General features: G+C 43.6%; 1 protein-coding gene across 2 annotated transcripts in view; it reads right to left on the bottom strand.

Moving 5' to 3' along the window:
• The window catches only part of Nck2 (NCK adaptor protein 2), a 128,256-nt gene that overhangs the window by 53,439 nt on the left and 64,328 nt on the right, over positions 1–10,489 (bottom strand). For both annotated transcript variants that reach the window (XM_021161653.2, XM_029478165.1), the window contains exon 2: positions 7,970–8,132. The gene's annotated coding sequence lies outside the window, so the exon portion shown is untranslated. The remainder of the gene's footprint in view (positions 1–7,969; positions 8,133–10,489) is intronic.

The following is a 10,489-nucleotide window of genomic DNA, read 5'->3' as shown; positions in this document are numbered from 1 at the left end:
ACCATTCTTCCAACCCATCCTAGAGGACCCACTGCACTCAGAGCAGTTGGTAAGAATCCCCTACCCCTACACACCACACCACCCCCGCCCAAGTCCAGGAGCTGCTGCTAGGAGCCTGGTGGACTTGGGACCCATTACCCACAACCCCCCTCTCCCCCTGCCATACCACTCCCATTCCACCTGGTCCTTGCTGCTGGGGCACACTCCTAGTTGGTCTGCTCCCGTTAAGACACCATATCCAGACCCATCCTAGAGGACCCTCTGCACTCAGAGCAGTTGAGGATCCGCTGTACCTACAGTAGTTGAAGATCAGCTGCACTCAGAGCAGTTGACAACAGCGTGACTGCTGCTTGACTGCTCCACTGAAGACCCAACAATCTGAAGGCCTCCCAGGAGATCTAGTGCAGCCAGGGCAAAAGATCAGCAGTTTCTCTGCCCCTGCGGAAGGCCCCCAGTTGGAAGGCCCCACAAGTGGTCTGCTACAGCCAGGGTTGTGGTCCAACCAGGAGACCTGAAGCAACCCAGGGACAAAAGAGGTAGACTTCAGACAGTCACAGAGACCAACACACACCAGGGATATCCAGATGGTGAAAGGCAAGCACAAGAACAGAAGCAACAGAAGCAAAAATACGTGGGCATCATCAGAACCCAGTTCTCCCACCATAGCAAGTCTGAATGTGACCATATAATTGGTCACAAAACAACCCTCAACCAATACAAGAAGACAGAAATAATACCATGCATCCTATCAGATCACCATGGCCTAAGGCTGGCCTTCAAGAACAGCAAAAACTACAGAAAGCCCACATACATGTGGAAACTGAACAACTCTTTACTCAATGATAACTTGGTCAGGGAAGAAATAAAGAAATTAAAGACTTCCTGGAATTTAATGAAAATGTTGACACATCATAGCCAAACTTATGGGACACAATGGAAGCAGTGCTAAGAGGAAAGTTCAAAGCACTAAGTGCTCTGATAAAGAAACTGGAGAGATCTTACACTAACAACTTAACAGCACACCTGAGAGCTCTAGAACAAAAAGAAGCAAACTCACCCAAGAGGAGGAGAAGGCAAGAAATAGTCAAACTCAGGGCAGGAATTAACCAAATAGAAACAAAGAAAATAATACAAAGAATCAGCAAAACTAAAAGATGGTTCTTTGAAAGAATCAACAAGATAGATAAACCCCTACCTAGCCAAACTAACTAAAGGACTGAGAGACAGTATCCAAATTAACAAAATCAGAAAAGGGAGACATAACAACAGAAATAGAGGAAACTCAAAAAATCATCAGATCCTACTATAAAGGCCTATACTCAACAAAACTGGAAAATGTAGATGAAATGGTTGGTTTTCTAGACAGATACCACATACCAAAGTTAAATCAAGACCAGGTAAACAGGCCCACATCACACAAGGAAATAGAAGTCATTAAAAACCTCCCAACCAAAAAAAAAAAAACAAACCACTCAGGGCCAGATGGATTTAGTGCAGAATTCTACCGGACCTCCGAAGATAACCAGACACCAATTTCCCTCAAGCTATTCCATAAAATAGAAACAGAAGGAACACTACCTAACAGGTTCTATGAAGCCACAATCACTCTGATACCTAAACCACCCAAGGACCTAACCAAAACAGAGAACTTCAGACCAATCTCGCTTATGAATATAATGCAAAAACACTCAATGAAATTCTTGCAAACCAAATCCAAGAACACATCAAAACCATTATTCACCACGATCAAGTAGGCTTCATCCCAGGGATGCAAGGTTGGTTTAATATATGAAAATCCATTAATGTAATATAATACATTATATTAACAAACTCAAAGGAAAAAAAAAATCACATGATCATCTCCTTACATGCAGAAAAAGCATTTGACAAAATCCAACACCCCTTCATGTTAAAAGTATTGGAGAGATCAGGAATCCAAGGCTCATACCTAAACATAATAAAAGCTATTTACTGCAAACCAACAGCCAAATTAAATGGAGACATACTTAAAGCAATCCCACTGAAATCAGGAACAAGACAAGGATGCCCACTCTCCCCATATCTATTCAATATAGTACTCTAAGTGTTAGCGAGAACAATAAGACAACAAAGAGATCAAAAGGATACAAATTGGTAAAGAAGAAATAAAGTTATCCCTATTTGAAGATGATATGATAGTATAAATAAAGGACCCCAAAAATTCTACCAGAGAACTTCTACAGCTGATAAACAACTTCAGCAAAGAGGCCAGATATAAAATTAACTCAAATAAATCAGTAGCCTTCCTTTATACAAATGATAAACAGGCTTAGAAAGAAATTAGGGAAACAATAATGGCTCTTAGAGCATGAGCCACTGGAGTTCTGTTTAGGAAATTTCCCCCTGTGCCAAAGAATTCGAGGCTTTTCCCCACTTTCTCCTCTATTAGATTCAGTGTCTCTGGTTTTATGTTGAGGTCCTTGATCCACCTGGACAAGCAGAAAGATAGAAAACCTCTGGAGGTAGGAGGTTGAGGGCACCTTCCAGAATGCACCAGAGACCTGCCAGGTGAGAGACTCTCAGGACTCAAAGGGAGAACCTTAGATGAAGTGCCTGACAATAGGGAGAGGGAACTTATAGAGCCCACCGCCAGCAGGAAGACAGGGCATTAAATGGAGGGGGGCAGCATCCCATAGTCAAACTTCTGACCCATAATTGTTCCTGTCTGAAAGAATTACAGGGATGGAAATGGAGAGAAGCCTGAGGAAAAGAAGGTCTAGTGACAGGCCCAAAGAGGGATCCAGCTCAAAGGGAGGTCCCAAGGCCTGACACTATTACTGAGACTATGGAACGCTCACAAAAAGGGACCTAGCAAGACTGCACTTCGAAAGACCCAACAAGCAGCTGAAAGAGTCAGATGCAGATATTTGTACCCAACCAATGGACAGAAGCAGCTGACCCCTCTTGTTGAATTAGGGAAAGACTGAAAGAAGCTGAGGAGAAGGTCGATCCTGTAGGTGGACCAGCAGTCCCAATTAATCTGGACGCCCAAGGTCTTTCAAACACTGGACCAGCAAACAGGCAGCACACACCAGCTGATACGAAACCCACACATACAGGAGAGGACTGCTGGGTCTGTGTTCATGCTGGGATGCCTAAGAGCACTAAGCTCTGGCCCAGGCCTTTGTCTCTCAAAGCTGGAGTCCACGTTTAAGGGAGCCACACAGTTGCCACTGTCGTCTCTAAGATATCAGGAACCACTAACATTAGGAGAGGAAGAAGTCCAGCTTTTAAGCAGCAGATCTTGGTTCAAAAACTAACTGCTATTCATCTAGCCAATGAGGTAATTCAACTGCAGTAAAAGCCAGAGACACACCAGAGAAGGCAAACCTCATACCAATCCTACCAGGGTTGCACAACCATTCCAGGCTGCAGAGACTGTGGCCTGGACTCTCGTGGCCTCTTCTGTTTCTGCAGAAACTCAAGGAGTCATTTCCAGACATGTGGGGACCTCCAGCCAAAGAGAGAACACCAGCTATATACCTGCAGCAGCAGCTGGAATCCTGAAAATGTAAGTATTTGTCAACTAGCTTCTTCTGCAAAGAGCCTTTCTATGTAAACCCTTGTCATTGGGCAAAGTCACTTACTTATTAGCAACCTCCAAAACAACAAATGTAGGGCCATGCTAAAAATAAGGAACAAACCAATCCAATCCAAGGCACATCTTCTAAATAGATTGCTATGGCTCGGATGTGGGCTGAGGTTCCTCTAGGGCTCATGTGTTGAAATCCCTGTTGTGAGGTACTAAGGAGGCTTCGATTTAATCTATGACACTTATGATGACTGATTGGGATTAGACACCATCGTCCAAGTACAGATCCATGCATGAATGCTAGTGGCTTTTAACAAAAAAGGAGAGAGACTAACAGACATACTGTCTCTTACATGTGCGTGTGATGTCCTGCACAGCCTTGGACTCTGCCAGCAAGGTCATCACAGCTGAAGCACCCACAACTGTGAGCTAAGTAAGCTTCCTTCTCCCAGCCTCTGGAGTTTTGTTGCAATAATACAAAACAGACTGATAAGATGTTAAGCTGGAGGAAATTTTCCTTTTATACAAATCAAGAATAATGTGAATGTAAGTAGTGAAACTTTCCTTTATTTCCTCTTAGTATTAATGTAAGAGTAACTGGCAGGCTTGTGTGTTAATTTCTCCTGTCCTGTAGTACCTGTGCAGGAGGAAAGGGGTTCTGGTAGCATCAAGGTAGCATCGCAGCTGGCATTTATATCTCAATATAATCCTAGCAGCCGCTACACGCTGGGGAAATCCAATGAGGGCCGCTCTCCCTTCAGCATAGCACATGACAGTCTCACAGCATCCACCCCGCTAAACAATGGTCACCTCCATCAATTTCAGTTTCCAAGTGAAATGCTGAGAGTGATCATGAGGAGAGAGAGTGTGAAAAGGGTATGTTAGCATCCTATCTCCATGGTCTCCATTCTCCTAGAGGGCACGCCAGAGGTCTCCAAAATTTTATGCCATTACTTTAATGGAGTAAGACCATGGGCAGAAAAAGCCAGCCCTAGAAATGAGCTCTGAGATCCCACTACGCTCTAAATGCTCCTCCACCCAGCCCATATGTAGGTCTAAAAACGTGGTATATTCCTTGGGTAGCCAGTAACTAGAGAACACACCCAAGACTGCCATCCCAATCACCACTTTTCTAGATAGCATTACACTGGTGTCCCTCTGGCACACTGATGACGCTGTCCAGCCATTGTGTTTCCTACTGGCACTTCAAAAGATCGCTAACCAGAAAGCACATGGCTAGCCCCAGACACCACTCCTTCTAGCACTCAAACCCACTCAGGCTACCAGGCCTGCCCGGTGCCAAGCAGACTATTAAGTCTCTACCCATGTGTCCCTTCATTCCTTCAAACTGGTTCCAGTGTAACATCCTCAGGGCCTTCCTAGACTCCTTTCCAAAGGGCAGTGCTTCCATGCCCAGACAGACTGGCTATAGACACAGAGTACAAACCTGTGTAATCTAACTGGTCCTATAAGAGCTCCAGCCCTAGCCAGCCAGGACATGAGGAAGTCTGGAACCATATCTTATATTTTTGAAGGTACTAAAAGACAGTGCTAAAACAATCCCAGCAAAATGGCTTAGAATGTGGTCAGTGCTCGCAGTGTTTACTACCCGGCGGCTACCACTCTAAACCACAAAATTAAATGCTTTCTGTATAGATCTCATCCCTTATGAAATAAACATGGCCCCTGTAATCACTGCCTGGCCGGTGTAACGCACCCTGCTGAGTATGCAGGCTGGTCCAGGAGGAGGGAGAGCCAGGAGCCAGCATAGCGCTCTCCCTCCTCCATGCAAGCTCTAAGTCTGTCAACGTCACCTCACTGACTGATCATTATAAACTTCTTCATAATCAGTGCCGGTCTATTCCTGGTGAATTTTGAATGAATTCTGGTGACCAGATCTGAGAGGCTCTAATTTCTAGCTTATGTGCCCATGAAATTTGACAAACGGATTGATAGGTGAACATTCACAAATTACTTGAATCTAATAAGGCTCCACTTCAATGACCATTTCTAAATCACTGGCATTTGAGAGGTTTCCTTTGTAAGCAGTTCTGCCTTGATGGGCATGCTCCGTACCCCCATGGGCTTGTCATGAGGTGGGTGGGGAGCCCTGTGAAGGAAGAGAGCTCAACAGCGCTCTCTGTGGGCGGTGTTGGGAAAACAACTTTGGGGAGGCTGGGAATCCAGGTCTAAAGCCTGAGCTGAGCATCAGCTATGGATTCCAGGACAGCACCTAGTTCTGAATCCACCTCACACACCCGGCATACTTGGGACAATGAGCCACTCTCTCCACAGGAAATTATAAAGACATCAGTGTAAAGTGCTAGGGCACTTCATTAACTACACACCCTCATGAAATACAGCATAGCAACACTGCAAACAGCACATATTATACCAGGCAGAATTAAGGGCATGAACAAGATTCTAGACAAGTGTTTTAAAAAGCATCAAGGTGAAATAGCAAAGTGTTTGAGTGATCACTTTAGACCAAATGAAAGAGAATTCTAACTCGCATAGAAATACATTCACAATCCATCCCATAATCAGCTTCCAAACGCTGACACCATTGCATACACTAACAAGATTTTGCTGAAAGGACCCTGATATATCTGTCTCTTGTGAGACTATGCCAGGGCCTAGCAAACACAGAAGTGGATGCTCACAGTCAGCTATTGGATGGATCACAGGGCCCCCAATGGAGGAGCTAGAGAAAGTACCCAAGGAACTAAAGGGATCTGCAACCCTATAGGTGGAACAACATTATGAACTAACCAGTACCCCGGAGCCCTTGACTCTAGCTGCATATGTATCAAAAATGGCCTAGTCGGCCATCACTGGAAAGAGAGGCCCATTGGACTTGCAAACTTTATATGCCCCAGTACAGGGGAANGCCAGGGCCAAAAAGTGGGAGTGGGNGGNTNGGGGNNNGGGGGGGGGGTATGGGGGACTTTTGGGATAGCACTGGAAATGTAAATGAGGAAAATACCTAATAAAAAATATTAAATAAAAGAAATACATTCACAGAAATCATTATGCCAAACTCCATTATGCCAAAATAATAGATGCGAGACTATCTTAAGCAATCTAAATGACAGAAATAATATGAGATTTGTGGGAAAGGGAAGGGTGATGGGTGGGTGTTATCCCTGAAATTCTGAGGTGGTACTCTACAGATGACAATACACATTCTTACAAGGTGTTTCTCACTGTCAGCCAGAGGGAACACTGGATGAGCTGCGTCACGTCCAAAGTCAAAGGCCTCAAGCTACCAGTCATGGCTGAGATATACTTGTGAGCTGGGGATATAGTTCAGGTATGGAATGCCTATTTTTCATGTATCCATCCCAGCAGCACACACACACACACACACACACACACACACACACACATACATACACACACTGTCTGTCTGTCTGTCTGTCTGTCTGTCTTTCTGTGTGTGTATGTGTGTGTGTGTATCCCTCTCTTGCTTTCTGCCTATGTCTCTCTGTTTCTCTCTAATACACTTGTTACACAACCACATCTTTGTCCACCAGTATCACTTTGGGGGCTCCAGAATCCTGGCTGCACAAGGTTAATCAAGGTCAGCATTTCCTTTTATTATAGCTCGAACACATCTTTCATACAAACGTGTGAAACAGTCCTAGGGATCTTTTTGTTTGAATTTCATACTCATGTGAACTCATCTTCTCAGCACCAAGCAGGACTTGAACTTGATGAGACTAAAGACTACTCTTTCCTCCCTGCTGGAAGCTCTTGGTCCCCAGCATACAGGCAACCTCTGCTCAGAACAGGCTCCAGAACCCCACTGCATAGAAAACAGCTGTCAACTGGTCTGGATACTTACTTCTACCTAAATATTCTAAACCGTCTACTCTCAAGTTGGAACAGTGACAACCTGGTGTTTGAACTATGTCCCTTAAAAGCTTAAATTTAATGGAGTTCAGTAAATTAGGGACATTTCTACTGCCGTTATTACTAATTTAATAGCTATTATGCAGGGGTCTGGGGAGATGGCTCATTAGTTAAGAACACTTGCTACTCTTGCAAAAGGCCTACGTTTGGTCCCCAGCATGCATACTATGGCTCACAACCACCTGTAAGTCCAGTTCCAGGACATCCGACACTTACTTTTGACCTCCACAGACATTAGAGCATACATATGCTACAGTCATTGATATACATACAGGCAAAATACTCATATACAAAAAGTAAAAAAATCTTAATTTAAAAAAGAAAAACTACTAGGCAAATTAAGTTTTTAAGGCAAGCAAACAAACCAAAACCAAACAAACAAACAAACAAAAAACCCACCACCAACAACAAAAAACAACAAAAAAACCCAAAGAAATAAAAAAACCAGCCAAGCCTCTCCTATGCAGAAATGTATAGGCTTACCTTTGGCACGCAGTTACAAGAGGTGACTGGAAAAATTGTAGCACTCTTCAAAAAGATGAGGTTTTCTGCTGTCTGAGGACACCTTGAAGGTGACAGAGCTACAGTGATCTTCCAAGCTCTTTAGACAGCTGGGATGACACTATAGGAGAGGAACCTGTGAGATCTGTAGAGAAATTAAAAGGAACACATATTAGGTGTGCTTGCTTGTTTGAGTTCAATTATCCATTCCAAAGAAAAAAGAAAAAAGACACTGGAACCCAGCAGTTAAAAGTGTTTACTGCTCTTGCCGAGGACCAGAGTTTGGTTCCCAGCAGCCATATTGGAGGCTCACAACTGCTTGTAACTGTAACTCCTAGGAGATTCCATATCCTCTTCTGGGCTTAGACACCTGCTCTCACAGGCAGAAACACACATGCACACGCACGTGCAAACACACATACACACACACATACACACACACCACAGGCACATTCATACTGCACGAGTAGCAGGTAAAGAAATCTTAATGAGGTAAAGGCTCCCAAGTATCACCAGCCCTCTTCTCTACTATTACACACTGCCAGAAACAGACGGAAAGCTTCCAGAGGCAGCAGAGGCAAGTTCATAGGAAGAGGGCCACACAGAGCCTTATCTACAACTGACAGTCTCGCTTGCATTGCCATGTGCCCAGGTGCCACCAACCAAATCCCCAATCCTAAGCATTCACCTGCCCATACCAGGAAATCTGAGACTCACACCTCAAAGCTACAAGGTAGTTAAGAGGCAAGCAGTTAATACAGGTGCCCACACTCCGTCCTGCTTGTGGAATTGGCAGTGCAGTCACTGTGCACACACTTGGGCAAACACTTCTGGTTTCCTCTGACATTTTCAAGGGAACTCTGGTGCGCTCTGCAGATTCCCCCGAGAGTTCATTGGCATCTTTAATCATTTCAAACCCAGAGGGCATCTGTCCTGACAGCTCGCTTGGAGGAGACCTATTCATTCATCCCTAGGATGATTATGTCCCCAAAATGGTAAAAGCCGCACAGAAAAAACGAATTCTATTTTACTCAAATAGGAAGTGATAATTCAAGCAGGGCTATCATGAAGTGTTACAAGGCGAGTTCATAAATTTTGATTTAAAAATGAATCCCTCTTTATGCATTCTCTATCTCAAGAGTCGGATGGTTTTAACAGTATGATTTACTGTAAGGAAAAACCCATAAGCAAATACAGTGAGAATATTTAATGTCTTCTTTCTGTAGGTGTTTACTGTTAGATGAAATGAAGTGCTGGTATCTGGATTCAAGTTCTTATTTCTCCTGTTGAAATCACATGTGACTTGGCCATGGCCCTACCGACCACCTCTATATTTCTAAGTGCCAGATCTATTCTGGAAGAAAATTAGATCTTTAAAAAATATTTTAATTGACAGAGAACTTGTCTGAAGTCAGGCTTTCTAAAGAATACTTGTGCAGCTGTTGGATCTAGCCACCTTCCAGGACAGACATGAATTTTACAAAGCATTAATTCCCTTGGGGAGTGTGTAGGTCAGCTTTCTACTGCTACGACAAAATACCTAAGGAAAATAATTGACTTTGATAGAGGAAAGATTTATTATGGCTCAGGGTTTTAGAGCATTTAGTCCATAGCAGGCTGGCTCCATTGTTTGGGGGCCTAGGGCAAGACAGAACACCATGGAAGGAATACATGATATAACAAAGTTGCTAACCTCACATGGAATAGAAAGTAAAGAAAGGAGAATGTGGCCTGGGTACCAATATCCCTTCAAGGGCTCGGGCCACAGGACCTAACTTCCTTCTTGGAAACCAGTGGTTCTCTACCTCCCTAATGCTGTGGCCCTGTAAAACAGCTCCTTGTGTTGTGGTGACCCCAACCACTAAATCATCTTTGTTGCTACTTCCTAAGTGTAATTTTGCTACTGTTATGAATTGTAAGTATCTGTGTCCCCCGCCACTGCCATATCACAACCATGTTTAAACACATGCAACAGCAGACATCCCCATATGCACCGTCATCCAGCCTCAACAACTACAGGCACCTCTCCAGGTGAGTGTAAGCAAATCGTACAACTCAGCACACCCCAAAAGAACCAAATACAACTCTATTACCACATCAAAATGACTATTAATTCCTTAATATGAATTTACCTACATTGTGCATACTTTTTATAGCTAATTCATTACAGTGAGGGTGCAAGTCATGTTTACAAAGTATAAACTACAATTTCTGGTTTGTCTCCTAAAGCCACTTTAACTCTATTTCATTTAAATGATGGTGATACAGTGCTAAGGTGTCCATCCGGCAGAGGTAGGGCATTCTGCACCGTGTGGATTCGGGCTGGTGTTTTCCACACATTCCCCAATCCCTGACATTTTTTTTTTTTTTTTTTTTGCCTTCTACTCATTCTCCCACTGGAATTCTTTTTTTTTTTTTTTGATTTTTAATATTTTTATTACATATTTTCCTCAATTACATTTCCAATGCTATCCCAAAATGTCCTCCATACCCCCCCCCCCC

Source organism: Mus caroli, chromosome 1 (assembly GCF_900094665.2).
Source record: "Mus caroli chromosome 1, CAROLI_EIJ_v1.1, whole genome shotgun sequence".
In the NCBI taxonomy this organism is placed as follows: Eukaryota; Metazoa; Chordata; class Mammalia; order Rodentia; family Muridae; genus Mus; species Mus caroli.
This window is presented reverse-complemented; position numbering and strand designations above follow the sequence as displayed.